Source organism: Ascidiella aspersa, chromosome 7, assembly GCF_963924565.1.
Source record: "Ascidiella aspersa chromosome 7, kaAscAspe10.2, whole genome shotgun sequence".
In the NCBI taxonomy this organism is placed as follows: Eukaryota; Metazoa; Chordata; class Ascidiacea; order Phlebobranchia; family Ascidiidae; genus Ascidiella; species Ascidiella aspersa.
In genome coordinates, this window is record NC_139453.1 from 8,526,771 (window position 1) to 8,544,231 (window position 17,461).

Consider the following 17,461-nt stretch of genomic DNA (forward strand, 5'->3'; position numbering starts at 1 on the left):
CCACGTGAAAATTGAATGTAAAAAAATAGTCACAAATCGAAAAAACATCAAGGCAATAGCCTTGCCAAATTTGCAAGTTCAACCGAAAAACTTTTTTGCTTTCAATTGCCCCAAATTCTGTTTTGAACCAGTTTAAGGCGGTTCTAACAGGTTTTTGTTGAAAAATCCCGTAAGTTCCACGTGAAAATTGAATGTAAAAAAATAGTCAAAAATCGAAAAAACATCAAGGCCATAGCCTTGCCAAATTTGCAAGCTCAACCGAAAAACTTTTTTGCTTTCAATTGCCCCAAATTCTGTTTTGAACCAGTTTAAGGCGGTTCTAACAGGTTTTTGTTGAAAAATCCCGTAAGTTCCACGTGAAAATTGAATGTAAAAAAATAGTCAAAAATCGAAAAAACATCAAGGCTATAGCCTTGCCAAATTATCAAGTTCAACCGAAAAACTTTTTTGCTTCCAATTGCCCCAAATTCTGCATTAAACCAGTTTAAGGCGGTTCTAATAGGTTTTTGTTGAAAAATCCATTAATTTTAACGTGAAAATTGAATTTTAAAAAATAGTCAAAAATCGAAAAAACATCAAGGCTATAGCCTTGCCAAATGTTCAAGTTGAACCGAAAAACTTTTTTGCTTCCAATTGCCCCAAATTCTGCATTAAACCAGTTTAAGGCGGTTCTAACAGGTTTTTTGTTGAAAAATCCGTTAATTTTAACGTGAAAATTGAATTTAAAAAATAGTCAAAAATCGAAAAAACATCAAGGCTATAGCCTTGCCAAATTTTCAATTTGAAACGAAAAACTTTTTTGCTTCCAATTGCCCCTAATTCTGGATTAAACCAGTTTAAGGCGGTACTATCAGGTTTTTGTTGAAAAATCCCGTAAGTTCCACGTGAAAATTGAATTTAAAAAAATAGTCCAAAATCGAAAAAATATCAAGGCTATAAGCCTTGCCAAATTTTCAAGTTCATCCGAAAATCTTTTTTGCTTCCAATTGCCCCAAATTCTGGATCAAACCAGTTTAAGGCGGTTCTAACAGGTTTTTGTTGAAAAATCCGTTAATTTTAACGTGAAAATTGAATTTAAAAAAATAGTCAAAAATCGAAAAAACATCAAGGCTATAGCCTTGCCAAATTTTCAATTTGAAACGAAAAACTTTTTTGCTTCCAATTGCCCCAAATTCTGGATTAAACCAGTTTAAGGCGGTACTATCAGGTTTTTCTTGAAAAATCCCGTAAGTTCCACGTGAAAATTGAATTTTAAAAAATAGTCCAAAATCGAAAAAACATCAAGGCTATGGCCTTGCCAAATTTTCAAATTGAAACGAAAAACTTTTTTGCTTCCAATTGCCCCAAATTCTGTTTTGAACCAGTTTAAGGCGGTACTAACAGGTTTTTGTTGAGAAATCCGTTAATTCTAACGTGAAAATTGAATTTAAAAAAATAGTCAAAAATCGAAAAAACATCAAAGCTATAGCCTTGCCAAATTTTCAAGTTGATCCGAAAATCTTTTTTGCTTCCAATTGCCCCAAATTCTGTTTTGAAACAGTTTAAGGCGGTTCTAACAGGTTTTTGTTGAAAAACCCCGTAAGTTCCACGTGAAAATTGAATGTAAAAAAATAGTCAAAAATCGAAAAAACATCAAGGCCATAGCCTTGCCAAATTTTCAAGTTCAACCGAAAAACTTTTTTGCTTCCAATTGCCCCAAATTCTGTTTTGAACCAGTTTAAGGCGGTTCTAACAGGTTTTTGTTGAAAAATCCCGTACGTTCCACGTGAAAATTGAATGTAAAAAAATAGTCAAAAATCGAAAAAACATCAAGGCTATAGCCTTGCCAAATTTGCAAGTTCAACCGAAAAACTTTTTTGCTTTCAATTGCCCCAAATTCTGTTTTGAACCAGTTTAAGGCGGTTCTAACAGGTTTTTGTTGAAAAATCCCGTAAGTTCCACGTGAAAATTGAATGTAAAATAATAGTCAAAAATCGAAAAAACTTCAAGGCTATAGCCTTGCCAAATTTTCAAGTTCATCCGAAAATCTTTTTGGCTTTCAATTGCCCCAAATTCTGTTTTGAACCAGTTTAAGGCGGTTCTAACAGGTTTTTGTTGAAAAATCCCGTAAGTTCCACGTGAAAATTGAATGTAAAAAAATAGTCAAAAATCGAAAAAACATCAAGGCTATTGCCTTGCCAAATTTGCAAGTTCAACCGAAAAATTTTTTTGCTTTCAATTGCCCCAAATTCTGTTTTGAACCAGTTTAAGGCGGTTCTAACAGGTTTTTGTTGAAAAATCCCGTAAGTTCCACGTGAAAATTGAATGTAAAAAAACAGTCAAAAATCGAAAAAACATCAAGGCAATAGCCTTGCCAAATTTGCAAGTTCAACCGAAAAACTTTTTTGCTTTCCATTGCCCCAAATTCTGTTTTGAACCAGTTTAAGGCGGTTCTAACAGGTTTTTGTTGAAAAATCCCGTAAGTTCTACGTGAAAATTGAATGTAAAAAAATAGTCAAAAATCGAAAAAACATCAAGGCCATAGCCTTGCCAAATTTGCAAGTTCAACCGAAAAACTTTTTTGCTTTCAATTGCCCCAAATTCTGTTTTGAACCAGTTTAAGGCGGTTCTAACAGGTTTTTGTTGAAAAATCCCGTAAGTTCCACGTGAAAATTGAATGTAAAAAAATAGTCAAAAATCGAAAAACATCAAGGCTATAGCCTTGCCAAATTTTCATGTTCAACCGAAAAACTTGTTTGCTTCCAATTGCCCCAAATTCTGCATTAAACCAGTTTAAGGCGGTTCTAACAGGTTTTTGTTGAAAAATCCGTTAATTTTAACGTGAAAATTGAATTTAAAAAAATAGTCAAAAATCGAAAAAACATCAAGTCTATAGCCTTGCCAAATTTTCAATTTGAAACGAAAAACTTTTTTGATTCCAATTGCCCCAAATTCTGGATTAAACCAGTTTAAGGCGGTACTATCAGGTTTTTCTTGAAAAATCCTGTAAGTTCCACGTGAAAATTGAATGCAAAAAAATAGTCAAAAATCGAAAAAACATCAAGGCCATAGCCTTGCCAAATTTGCAAGTTCAACCGAAAAATTTTTTGCTTTCAATTGCCCCAAATTCTGCATAAAACCAGTTTAAGGCGGTTCTAATAGGTTTTTGTTGAAAAATCCGTTAATTTTAACGTGAAAATTGAATTTAAAAAAATAGTCAAAAATCGAAAAAACATCAAGGCTATATATAGCCTTGCCAAATTTTCAATTTGAAACGAAAAACTTTTTTGATTCCAATTGCCCCAAATTCTGGATTAAACCAGTTTAAGGCGGTACTATCAGGTTTTTCTTGAAAAATCCTGTAAGTTCCACGTGAAAATTGAATTTTAAAAAATAGTCCAAAATCGAAAAAACATCAAGGCTATAGCCTTGCCAAATTTTCAAGTTCATCCGAAAATCTTTTTTGCTTTCAATTGCCCCAAATTCTGTTTTGAACCAGTTTAAGGTGGTTCTAACAGGTTTTTGTTGAAAAATCCCGTAAGTTCCACGTGAAAATTGAATGCAAAAAAATAGTCAAAAATCGAAAATACATCAAGGCTATAGCCTTGCCAAATTATCAAGTTCAACCGAAAAACTTTTTTGCTTTCAATTGCCCCAAATTCTGTTTTGAACCAGTTTAAGGCGGTTCTAACAGGTTTTGTTGAAAAATCCCGTAAGTTCCACGTGAAAATTGAATTTAAAAAAATAGTCAAAAATCGAAAAAACATCAAGGCCATAGCCTTGCCAAATGTTCAAGTTGAACCGAAAAACTTTTTTGCTTCCAATTGCCCCAAATTCTGCATTAAACCAGTTTAAGGCGGTTCTAACAGGTTTTTGTTGAAAAATCCATTAATTTTAATGAGAAAATTGAATTTAAAAAAATAGTCAAAAATCGAAAAAACATCAAGGCTATATATAGCCTTGCCAAATTTTCAATTTGAAACGAAAAACTTTTTTGCTTCCAATTGCCCCAAATTCTGGATTAAACCAGTTTAAGGCGGTACTATCAGGTTTTTGTTGAAAAATCCCGTCAGTTCCACGTGAAAATTGAATTTAAGAAAATAGTCAAAAATCGAAAAAACATCAAGGCTACAGCCTTGCCAAATTTGCAAGTTCAACCGAAAAATTTTTTGCTTTAAATTGCCCCAAATTCTGTTTTGAACCAGTTTAAGGCGGTTCTAACAGGTTTTTGTTGAAAAATCCCGTAAGTTCCACGTGAAAATTGAATGTAAAAAAATAGTCAAAAATCGAAAAAACATCAAGGCGACAGCCTTGCCAAATTTTCAAGTTGAACCGAAAAACCTTTTTGGCTTTCAATTGCCCCAAATTCTGTTTTGAACCAGTTTAAGGCGGTTCTAACAGGTTTTGTTGAAAAATCCCGTAAGTTCCACGTGAAAATTGAATGTAAAAAATAGTCAAAAATCGAAAAAACATCAAGGCTATAGCCTTGCCAAATTTTCAAGTTGAACCGAAAAACTTTTTTGCTTCCAATTGCCCCAAATTCTGGATTAAACCAGTTTAAGGCGGTACTATCAGTTTTTTGTTGAAAAATCCCGTAAGTTCCACGTGAAAATTGAATTTAAAAAAATAGTCCAAAATCGAAAAAACATCAAGGCTATAGCCTTGCCAAATTTGCAAGTTCAACCGAAAAATTTTTTGCTTTAAATTGCCCCAAATTCTGTTTTGAACCAGTTTAAGGCGGTTCTAACAGGTTTTTGTTGAAAAACCCGTAAGTTCCACGTGAAAATTGAATTTAAAAAAATAGTCAAAAATCGAAAAAACATCAAGGCTATAGCCTTGCCAAATTTTCAATTTGAAACGAAAAACTTTTTTGCTTCCAATTGCCCCAAATTCTGTTTTGAACCAGTTTAAGGCGGTTCTAATAGATTTTTGTTGAAAAATCCCGTAAGTTCCACGTGAAAATTGAATGTAAAAAAATAGTCAAAAATCGAAAAAACATCAAGGCTAAATAGCCTTGCCAAATTTGCAAGTTCAACCGAAAAACTTTTTTGCTTTCAATTGCCCCAAATTCTGTTTTGAACCAGTTTAACCGGTTCTAATAGGTTTTTGTTGAAAAATCCGTTAATTTTAACGTGAAAATTGAATTTTAAAAAATAGTCAAAGATCGAAAAAACATCAAGGCTATTGCCTTGCCAAATTTTCAATTTGAAACGAAAAACTTTTTTGCTTCCAATTGCCCCAAATTCTGGATTAAACCAGTTTAAGGCGGTACCATCAGGTTTTTGTTGAAAAATCCCGTAAGTTCCACGTGAAAATTGAATGTAAAAAAATAGTCAAAAATCGAAAAAACATCAAGGCTATGGCCTTGCCAAATTTTCAAGTTGAACCGAAAAACTTTTTTGCTTCCAATTGCCCCAAATTCTGTTTTGAAACAGTTTAAGGCGGTTCTAATAGGTTTTTGTTGAAAAATCCCGTAAGTTCCACGTGAAAATTGAATTTAAAAAAATAGTCAAAAATCAAAAAAACATCAAGGCTGTAGCCTTGCCAAATTTGCAAGTTCAACCGAAAAACTTTTTTGCTTTCAATTGCCCCAAATTCTGTTTTGAACCAGTTTAAGGTGGTTCTAACAGGTTTTGTTGAAAAATCCCGTAAGTTCCACGTGAAAATTGAATGTACATAAATAGTCAAAAATCGAAAAAACATTAAGACTATAGCCTTGCCAAATTTTCAATTTGAAACGAAAAACTTTTTTGCTTTCAATTGCCCCAAATTCTGCATTAAACCAGTTTAAGGCGGTTCTAACAGGTTTTTGTTGAAAAATCCGTTAATTTTAACGTGAAAATTGAATTTAAAAAAATAGTCAAAAATCGAAAAAACATCAAGGCTATATAGCCTTGCCAAATTTTCAATTTGAAACGAAAAACTTTTTTGATTCCAATTGCCCCAAATTCTGTTTTGAACCAGTTTAAGGCGGTTCTAACAGGTTTTGTTGAAAAATCCCGTAAGTTCCACGTGAAAATTGAATGTAAAAAAATAGTAAAAAATCTAAAAAACATCAAGGCTATAGCCTTGCCAAATTTGCAAGTTCAACCGAAAAACTTTTTTGCTTCCAATGGCCCCAAATTCTGGATTAAACCAGTTTAAGGCGGTACTATCAGGTTTTTGTTGAAAAATCCCGTAAGTTCCACGTGAAAATTGAATGTAAAAAAATAGTCAAAAATCGAAAAAACATCAAGGCTATATAGCCTTGCCAAATTTTCAATTTGAAACGAAAAACTTTTTTGATTCCAATTGCCCCAAATTCTGTTTTGAACCAGTTTAAGGCGGTTCTAACAGGTTTTGTTGAAAAATCCCGTAAGTTCCACGTGAAAATTGAATGTAAAAAAATAGTAAAAAATCTAAAAAACATCAAGGCTATAGCCTTGCCAAATTTGCAAGTTCAACCGAAAAACTTTTTTGCTTTCAATTGCCCCAAATTCTGTTTTGAACCAGTTTAAGGCGGTTCTAACAGGTTTTTGTTGAAAAATCCCGTAAGTTCCACGTGAAAATTGAATGTAAAAAAATAGTCAAAAATCGAAAAAACATCAAGGCTATATAGCCTTGCCAAATTTTCAATTTGAAACGAAAAACTTTTTTGATTCCAATTGCCCCAAATTCTGTTTTGAACCAGTTTAAGGCGGTTCTAACAGGTTTTGTTGAAAAATCCCGTAAGTTCCACGTGAAAATTGAATGTAAAAAAATAGTAAAAAATCTAAAAAACATCAAGGCTATAGCCTTGCCAAATTTGCAAGTTCAACCGAAAAACTTTTTTGCTTTCAATTGCCCCAAATTCTGTTTTGAACCAGTTTAAGGCGGTTCTAACAGGTTTTTGTTGAAAAATCCCGTAAGTTCCACGTGAAAATTGAATTTAAAAAAATAGTCAAAAATCAAAAAAACATCAAGGCTGTAGCCTTGCCAAATTTGCAAGTTCAACCGAAAAACTTTTTTGCTTTCAATTGCCCCAAATTCTGTTTTGAACCAGTTTAAGGTGGTTCTAACAGGTTTTGTTGAAAAATCCCGTAAGTTCCACGTGAAAATTGAATGTACATAAATAGTCAAAAATCGAAAAAACATTAAGACTATAGCCTTGCCAAATTTTCAATTTGAAACGAAAAACTTTTTTGCTTTCAATTGCCCCAAATTCTGCATTAAACCAGTTTAAGGCGGTTCTAACAGGTTTTTGTTGAAAAATCCGTTAATTTTAACGTGAAAATTGAATTTAAAAAAATAGTCAAAAATCGAAAAAACATCAAGGCTATATAGCCTTGCCAAATTTTCAATTTGAAACGAAAAACTTTTTTGATTCCAATTGCCCCAAATTCTGTTTTGAACCAGTTTAAGGCGGTTCTAACAGGTTTTGTTGAAAAATCCCGTAAGTTCCACGTGAAAATAGAATGTAAAAAAATAGTAAAAAATCTAAAAAACATCAAGGCTATAGCCTTGCCAAATTTGCAAGTTCAACCGAAAAACTTTTTTGCTTCCAATGGCCCCAAATTCTGGATTAAACCAGTTTAAGGCGGTACTATCAGGTTTTTGTTGAAAAATCCCGTAAGTTCCACGTGAAAATTGAATGTAAAAAAATAGTCAAAAATCGAAAAAACATCAAGGCTATATAGCCTTGCCAAATTTTCAATTTGAAACGAAAAACTTTTTTGATTCCAATTGCCCCAAATTCTGTTTTGAACCAGTTTAAGGCGGTTCTAACAGGTTTTGTTGAAAAATCCCGTAAGTTCCACGTGAAAATTGAATGTAAAAAAATAGTAAAAAATCTAAAAAACATCAAGGCTATAGCCTTGCCAAATTTGCAAGTTCAACCGAAAAACTTTTTTGCTTTCAATTGCCCCAAATTCTGTTTTGAACCAGTTTAAGGCGGTTCTAACAGGTTTTTGTTGAAAAATCCCGTAAGTTCCACGTGAAAATTGAATGTAAAAAAATAGTCAAAAATCGAAAAAACATCAAGGCTATATAGCCTTGCCAAATTTTCAATTTGAAACGAAAAACTTTTTTGATTCCAATTGCCCCAAATTCTGTTTTGAACCAGTTTAAGGCGGTTCTAACAGGTTTTGTTGAAAAATCCCGTAAGTTCCACGTGAAAATTGAATGTAAAAAAATAGTAAAAAATCTAAAAAACATCAAGGCTATAGCCTTGCCAAATTTGCAAGTTCAACCGAAAAACTTTTTTGCTTTCAATTGCCCCAAATTCTGTTTTGAACCAGTTTAAGGCGGTTCTAACAGGTTTTTGTTGAAAAATCCCGTAAGTTCCACGTGAAAATTGAATGTAAAAAAATAGTCAAAAATCGAAAAAACATCAAGGCTATAGCCTTGCCAAATTTGCAAGTTCAACCGAAAAACTTTTTTGCTTTCAATTGCCCCAAATTCTGTTTTGAACCAGTTTAAGGCGGTTCTAACAGGTTTTTGTTGAAAAATCCCGTAAGTTCCACGTGAAAATTGAATGTAAAAAAATAGTCCAAAATCGAAAAAACATCAAGGCGATAGCCTTGCCAAATTTGCAAGTTCAACCGAAAAACTTCTTTGCTTTCAATTGCCCCAAATTCTGTTTTGAACCAGTTTAAGGCGGTTCTAACAGGTTTTTGTTGAAAAATCCCGTAAGTTCCACGTGAAAATTGAATGTAAAAAAATAGTCAAAAATCGAAAAACATCAAGGCTATAGCCTTGCCAAATTTTCATGTTCAACCGAAAAACTTGTTTGCTTCCAATTGCCCCAAATTCTGCATTAAACCAGTTTAAGGCGGTTCTAACAGGTTTTTGTTGAAAAATCCGTTAATTTTAACGTGAAAATTGAATTTAAAAATATAGTCAAAAATCGAAAAAACATCAAGGCTATACCCTTGCCAAATTTTCAAGTTGAACCGAAAAACTTTTTTGCTTCCAATTGCCCCAAATTCTGTTTTGAACCAGTTTAAGGCGGTTCTAACAGGTTTTGTTGAAAAATCCCGTAAGTTCCACGTGAAAATTGAATGTAAAAAAATAGTAAAAAATCTAAAAAACATCAAGGCTATAGCCTTGCCAAATTTGCAAGTTCAACCGAAAAACTTTTTTGCTTCCAATGGCCCCAAATTCTGGATTAAACCAGTTTAAGGCGGTACTATCAGGTTTTTGTTGAAAAATCCCGTAAGTTCCACGTGAAAATTGAATGTAAAAAAATAGTCAAAAATCGAAAAAACATCAAGGCTATATAGCCTTGCCAAATTTTCAATTTGAAACGAAAAACTTTTTTGATTCCAATTGCCCCAAATTCTGTTTTGAACCAGTTTAAGGCGGTTCTAACAGGTTTTGTTGAAAAATCCCGTAAGTTCCACGTGAAAATTGAATGTAAAAAAATAGTAAAAAATCTAAAAAACATCAAGGCTATAGCCTTGCCAAATTTGCAAGTTCAACCGAAAAACTTTTTTGCTTTCAATTGCCCCAAATTCTGTTTTGAACCAGTTTAAGGCGGTTCTAACAGGTTTTTGTTGAAAAATCCCGTAAGTTCCACGTGAAAATTGAATGTAAAAAAATAGTCAAAAATCGAAAAAACATCAAGGCTATATAGCCTTGCCAAATTTTCAATTTGAAACGAAAAACTTTTTTGATTCCAATTGCCCCAAATTCTGTTTTGAACCAGTTTAAGGCGGTTCTAACAGGTTTTGTTGAAAAATCCCGTAAGTTCCACGTGAAAATTGAATGTAAAAAAATAGTAAAAAATCTAAAAAACATCAAGGCTATAGCCTTGCCAAATTTGCAAGTTCAACCGAAAAACTTTTTTGCTTTCAATTGCCCCAAATTCTGTTTTGAAACAGTTTAAGGCGGTTCTAATAGGTTTTTGTTGAAAAATCCCGTAAGTTCCACGTGAAAATTGAATTTAAAAAAATAGTCAAAAATCAAAAAAACATCAAGGCTGTAGCCTTGCCAAATTTGCAAGTTCAACCGAAAAACTTTTTTGCTTTCAATTGCCCCAAATTCTGTTTTGAACCAGTTTAAGGTGGTTCTAACAGGTTTTGTTGAAAAATCCCGTAAGTTCCACGTGAAAATTGAATGTACATAAATAGTCAAAAATCGAAAAAACATTAAGACTATAGCCTTGCCAAATTTTCAATTTGAAACGAAAAACTTTTTTGCTTTCAATTGCCCCAAATTCTGGATCAAACCAGTTTAAGGCGGTTCTAACAGGTTTTTGTTGAAAAATCCGTTAATTTTAACGTGAAAATTGAATTTAAAAAAATAGTCAAAAATCGAAAAAACATCAAGGCTATAGCCTTGCCAAATTTTCAATTTGAAACGAAAAACTTTTTTGCTTCCAATTGCCCCAAATTCTGGATTAAATCAGTTTAAGGCGGTACTATCAGGTTTTTCTTGAAAAATCCCGTAAGTTCCACGTGAAAATTGAATTTTAAAAAATAGTCCAAAATCGAAAAAACATCAAGGCTATGGCCTTGCCAAATTTTCAAATTGAAACGAAAAACTTTTTTGCTTCCAATTGCCCCAAATTCTGTTTTGAACCAGTTTAAGGCGGTACTAACAGGTTTTGTTGAGAAATCCGTTAATTCTAACGTGAAAATTGAATTTAAAAAAATAGTCAAAAATCGAAAAAACATCAAAGCTATAGCCTTGCCAAATTTTCAAGTTGATCCGAAAATCTTTTTTGCTTCCAATTGCCCCAAATTCTGTTTTGAAACAGTTTAAGGCGGTTCTAACAGGTTTTTGTTGAAAAACCCCGTAAGTTCCACGTGAAAATTGAATGTAAAAAAATAGTCAAAAATCGAAAAAACATCAAGGCCATAGCCTTGCCAAATTTTCAAGTTCAACCGAAAAACTTTTTTGCTTCCAATTGCCCCAAATTCTGTTTTGAACCAGTTTAAGGCGGTTCTAACAGGTTTTTGTTGAAAAATCCCGTACGTTCCACGTGAAAATTGAATGTAAAAAAATAGTCAAAAATCGAAAAAACATCAAGGCTATAGCCTTGCCAAATTTGCAAGTTCAACCGAAAAACTTTTTTGCTTTCAATTGCCCCAAATTCTGTTTTGAACCAGTTTAAGGCGGTTCTAACAGGTTTTTGTTGAAAAATCCCGTAAGTTCCACGTGAAAATTGAATGTAAAATAATAGTCAAAAATCGAAAAAACTTTAAGGCTATCGCCTTGCCAAATTTTCAAGTTCATCCGAAAATCTTTTTTGCTTCCAATTGCCCCAAATTCTGGATTAAACCAGTTTAAGGCGGTACTATCAGGTTTTTGTTGAAAAATCCCGTAAGTTCCACGTGAAAATTGAATGTAAAAAAATAGTCAAAAATCGAAAAAACATCAAGGCTATAGCCTTGCCAAATTTTCAATTTGAAACGAAAAACTTTTTTGCTTCCAATTGCCCCAAATTCTGGATTAAACCAGTTCAAGGCGGTACTATCAGGTTTTTCTTGAAAAATCCCGTAAGTTCCACGTGAAAATTGAATTTAAGAAAATAGTCAAAAATCGAAAAAACATCAAGGCTATAGCCTTGCCAAATTTGCAAGTTCAACCGAAAAACTTTTTTGCTTTCAATTGACCCAAATTCTGTTTTGAACCAGTTTAAGGCGGTTCTAACAGGTTTTTGTTGAAAAATCCCGTAAGTTCCACGTGAAAATTGAATGTAAAAAAATAGTCAAAAATCGAAAAAACATCAAGGCGATAGCCTTGCCAAATTTTCAAGTTGAACCGACAAACCTTTTTGGCTTTCAATTGCCCCAAATTCTGTTTTGAACCAGTTTAAGGCGGTTCTAACAGGTTTTTGTTGAAAAATCCCGTAAGTTCCACGTGAAAATTGAATGTAAAAAAATAGTCAAAAATCGAAAAAACATCAAGGCTATTGCCTTGCCAAATTTGCAAGTTCAACCGAAAAATTTTTTTGCTTTCAATTGCCCCAAATTCTGTTTTGAACCAGTTTAAGGCGGTTCTAACAGGTTTTTGTTGAAAAATCCCGTAAGTTCCACGTGAAAATTGAATGTAAAAAAATAGTCAAAAATCGAAAAAACATCAAGGCAATAGCCTTGCCAAATTTGCAAGTTCAACCGAAAAACTTTTTTGCTTTCCATTGCCCCAAATTCTGTTTTGAACCAGTTTAAGGCGGTTCTAACAGGTTTTTGTTGAAAAATCCCGTAAGTTCTACGTGAAAATTGAATGTAAAAAAATAGTCAAAAATCGAAAAAACATCAAGGCCATAGCCTTGCCAAATTTGCAAGTTCAACCGAAAAACTTTTTTGCTTTCAATTGCCCCAAATTCTGTTTTGAACCAGTTTAAGGCGGTTCTAACAGGTTTTTGTTGAAAAATCCCGTAAGTTCCACGTGAAAATTGAATGTAAAAAAATAGTCAAAAATCGAAAAACATCAAGGCTATAGCCTTGCCAAATTTTCATGTTCAACCGAAAAACTTGTTTGCTTCCAATTGCCCCAAATTCTGCATTAAACCAGTTTAAGGCGGTTCTAACAGGTTTTTGTTGAAAAATCCGTTAATTTTAACGTGAAAATTGAATTTAAAAAAATAGTCAAAAATCGAAAAAACATCAAGTCTATAGCCTTGCCAAATTTTCAATTTGAAACGAAAAACTTTTTTGATTCCAATTGCCCCAAATTCTGGATTAAACCAGTTTAAGGCGGTACTATCAGGTTTTTCTTGAAAAATCCTGTAAGTTCCACGTGAAAATTGAATGCAAAAAAATAGTCAAAAATCGAAAAAACATCAAGGCCATAGCCTTGCCAAATTTGCAAGTTCAACCGAAAAATTTTTTGCTTTCAATTGCCCCAAATTCTGCATAAAACCAGTTTAAGGCGGTTCTAATAGGTTTTTGTTGAAAAATCCGTTAATTTTAACGTGAAAATTGAATTTAAAAAAATAGTCAAAAATCGAAAAAACATCAAAGCTATATATAGCCTTGCCAAATTTTCAATTTGAAACGAAAAACTTTTTTGATTCCAATTGCCCCAAATTCTGGATTAAACCAGTTTAAGGCGGTACTATCAGGTTTTTCTTGAAAAATCCTGTAAGTTCCACGTGAAAATTGAATTTAAAAAAATAGTCCAAAATCGAAAAAACATCAAGGCTATAGCCTTGCCAAATTTTCAAGTTCATCCGAAAATCTTTTTTGCTTTCAATTGCCCCAAATTCTGTTTTGAACCAGTTTAAGGTGGTTCTAACAGGTTTTTGTTGAAAAATCCCGTAAGTTCCACGTGAAAATTGAATGCAAAAAAATAGTCAAAAATCGAAAATACATCTCGGCTATAGCCTTGCCAAATTTGCAAGTTCATCCGAAAATTTTTTTTGCTTCCAATTGCCCCAAATTCTGGATTAAACCAGTTTAAGGCGGTACTATCAGGTTTTTCTTGAAAAATCCCGTAAGTTCCACGTGAAAATTGAATGTAAAAAAATAGTCAAAAATCGAAAAAACATCAAGGCTATAGCCTTGCCAAATTATCAAGTTCAACCGAAAAACTTTTTTGCTTTCAATTGCCCCAAATTCTGTTTTGAACCAGTTTAAGGCGGTTCTAACAGGTTTTGTTGAAAAATCCCGTAAGTTCCACGTGAAAATTGAATTTAAAAAAATAGTCAAAAATCGAAAAAACATCAAGGCCATAGCCTTGCCAAATGTTCAAGTTGAACCGAAAAACTTTTTTGCTTCCAATTGCCCCAAATTCTGCATTAAACCAGTTTAAGGCGGTTCTAACAGGTTTTTGTTGAAAAATCCATTAATTTTAATGAGAAAATTGAATTTAAAAAAATAGTCAAAAATCGAAAAAACATAAAGGCTATATATAGCCTTGCCAAATTTTCAATTTGAAACGAAAAACTTTTTTGCTTCCAATTGCCCCAAATTCTGGATTAAACCAGTTTAAGGCGGTACTATCAGGTTTTTGTTGAAAAATCCCGTCAGTTCCACGTGAAAATTGAATTTAAGAAAATAGTCAAAAATCGAAAAAACATCAAGGCTACAGCCTTGCCAAATTTGCAAGTTCAACCGAAAAATTTTTTGCTTTAAATTGCCCCAAATTCTGTTTTGAACCAGTTTAAGGCGGTTCTAACAGGTTTTTGTTGAAAAATCCCGTAAGTTCCACGTGAAAATTGAATGTAAAAAAATAGTCAAAAATCGAAAAAACATCAAGGCGACAGCCTTGCCAAATTTTCAAGTTGAACCGAAAAACCTTTTTGGCTTTCAATTGCCCCAAATTCTGTTTTGAACCAGTTTAAGGCGGTTCTAACAGGTTTTGTTGAAAAATCCCGTAAGTTCCACGTGAAAATTGAATGTAAAAAATAGTCAAAAATCGAAAAAACATCAAGGCTATAGCCTTGCCAAATTTTCAAGTTGAACCGAAAAACTTTTTTGCTTCCAATTGCCCCAAATTCTGGATTAAACCAGTTTAAGGCGGTACTATCAGGTTTTTGTTGAAAAATCCCGTAAGTTCCACGTGAAAATTGAATTTAAAAAAATAGTCCAAAATCGAAAAAACATCAAGGCTATAGCCTTGCCAAATTTGCAAGTTCAACCGAAAAATTTTTTGCTTTAAATTGCCCCAAATTCTGTTTTGAACCAGTTTAAGGCGGTTCTAACAGGTTTTTGTTGAAAAACCCGTAAGTTCCACGTGAAAATTGAATTTAAAAAAATAGTCAAAAATCGAAAAAACATCAAGGCTATAGCCTTGCCAAATTTTCAATTTGAAACGAAAAACTTTTTTGCTTCCAATTGCCCCAAATTCTGTTTTGAACCAGTTTAAGGCGGTTCTAATAGATTTTTGTTGAAAAATCCCGTAAGTTCCACGTGAAAATTGAATGTAAAAAAATAGTCAAAAATCGAAAAAACATCAAGGCTAAATAGCCTTGCCAAATTTGCAAGTTCAACCGAAAAACTTTTTTGCTTTCAATTGCCCCAAATTCTGTTTTGAACCAGTTTAACCGGTTCTAATAGGTTTTTGTTGAAAAATCCGTTAATTTTAACGTGAAAATTGAATTTTAAAAAATAGTCAAAGATCGAAAAAACATCAAGGCTATTGCCTTGCCAAATTTTCAATTTGAAACGAAAAACTTTTTTGATTCCAATTGCCCCAAATTCTGGATTAAACCAGTTTAAGGCGGTACCATCAGGTTTTTGTTGAAAAATCCCGTAAGTTCCACGTGAAAATTGAATGTAAAAAAATAGTCAAAAATCGAAAAAACATCAAGGCTATGGCCTTGCCAAATTTTCAAGTTGAACCGAAAAACTTTTTTGCTTCCAATTGCCCCAAATTCTGTTTTGAAACAGTTTAAGGCGGTTCTAATAGGTTTTTGTTGAAAAATCCCGTAAGTTCCACGTGAAAATTGAATTTAAAAAAATAGTCAAAAATCAAAAAAACATCAAGGCTGTAGCCTTGCCAAATTTGCAAGTTCAACCGAAAAACTTTTTTGCTTTCAATTGCCCCAAATTCTGTTTTGAACCAGTTTAAGGTGGTTCTAACAGGTTTTGTTGAAAAATCCCGTAAGTTCCACGTGAAAATTGAATGTACATAAATAGTCAAAAATCGAAAAAACATTAAGACTATAGCCTTGCCAAATTTTCAATTTGAAACGAAAAACTTTTTTGCTTTCAATTGCCCCAAATTCTGCATTAAACCAGTTTAAGGCGGTTCTAACAGGTTTTTGTTGAAAAATCCGTTAATTTTAACGTGAAAATTGAATTTAAAAAAATAGTCAAAAATCGAAAAAACATCAAGGCTATAGCCTTGCCAAATTTTCAAGTTCATCCGAAAATCTTTTTTGCTTCCAATGGCCCCAAATTCTGGATTAAACCAGTTTAAGGCGGTACTATCAGGTTTTTGTTGAAAAATCCCGTAAGTTCCACGTGAAAATTGAATTTTAAAAAATAGTCCAAAATCGAAAAAACATCAAGGCTATGGCCTTGCCAAATTTTCAATTTGAAACGAAAAACTTTTTTGCTTCCAATTGCCCCAAATTCTGGATTAAACCAGTTTAAGGCGGTACTATCAGGTTTTTCTTGAAAAATCCCGTAAGTTCCACGTGAAAATTGAATTTTAAAAAATAGTCCAAAATCGAAAAAACATCAAGGCTATGGCCTTGCCAAATTTTCAAATTGAAACGAAAAACTTTTTTGCTTCCAATTGCCCCAAATTCTGTTTTGAACCAGTTTAAGGCGGTACTATTAGGTTTTTGTTGAAAAATCCCGTAAGTTCCACGTGAAAATTGAATTTTAAAAAATAGTCCAAAATCGAAAAAACATCAAGGCTATAGCCTTGCCAAATTTGCAAGTTCAACCGAAAAACTTTTTTGCTTTCAATTGCCCCAAATTCTGTTTTGAACCAGTTTAAGGCGGTTCTAACAGGTTTTTGTTGAAAAATCCCGTAAGTTCCACGTGAAAATTGAATGTAAAAAAATAGTCAAAAATCGAAAAAACATCAAGGCTATAGCCTTGCCAAATTATCAAGTTGAACCGAAAAACTTTTTTGCTTCCAATTGCCCCAAATTCTGCATTAAACCAGTTTAAGGCGGTTCTAATAGGTTTTTGTTGAAAAATCCATTAATTTTAATGAGAAAATTGAATTTAAAAAAATAGTCAAAAATCGAAAAAACATCAAGGCTATATATAGCCTTGCCAAATTTTCAATTTGAAACGAAAAACTTTTTTGCTTCCAATTGCCCCAAATTCTGGATTAAACCAGTTTAAGGCGGTACTATCAGGTTTTTGTTGAAATATCCCGTCAGTTCCACGTGAAAATTGAATTTAAGAAAATAGTCAAAAATCGAAAAAACATCAAGGCTACAGCCTTGCCAAATTTGCAAGTGCAACCGAAAAATTTTTTGCTTTAAATTGCCCCAAATTCTGTTTTGAACCAGTTTAAGGCGGTTCTAACAGGTTTTTGTTGAAAAATCCCGTAAGTTCCACGTGAAAATTGAATGTAAAAAAATAGTCAAAAATCGAAAAAACATCAAGGCGACAGCCTTGCCAAATTTTCAAGTTGAACCGAAAAACATTTTTGGCTTTCAATTGCCCCAAATTCTGTTTTGAACCAGTTTAAGGCGGTTCTAACTGGTTTTGTTGAAAAATCCCGTAAGTTCCACGTGAAAATTGAATGTAAAAAATAGTCAAAAATCGAAAAAACATCAAGGCTATAGCCTTGCCAAATTTTCAAGTTGAACCGAAAAACTTTTTTGCTTCCAATTGCCCCAAATTCTGGATTAAACCAGTTTAAGGCGGTACTATCAGGTTTTTGTTGAAAAATCCCGTAAGTTCCACGTGAAAATTGAATTTAAAAAAATAGTCCAAAATCGAAAAAACATCAAGGCTATAGCCTTGCCAAATTTTCAATTTGAAACGAAAAACTTTTTTGCTTCCAATTGCCCCAAATTCTGTTTTGAACCAGTTTAAGGCGGTTCTAATAGATTTTTGTTGAAAAATCCCGTAAGTTCCACGTGAAAATTGAATGTAAAAAAATA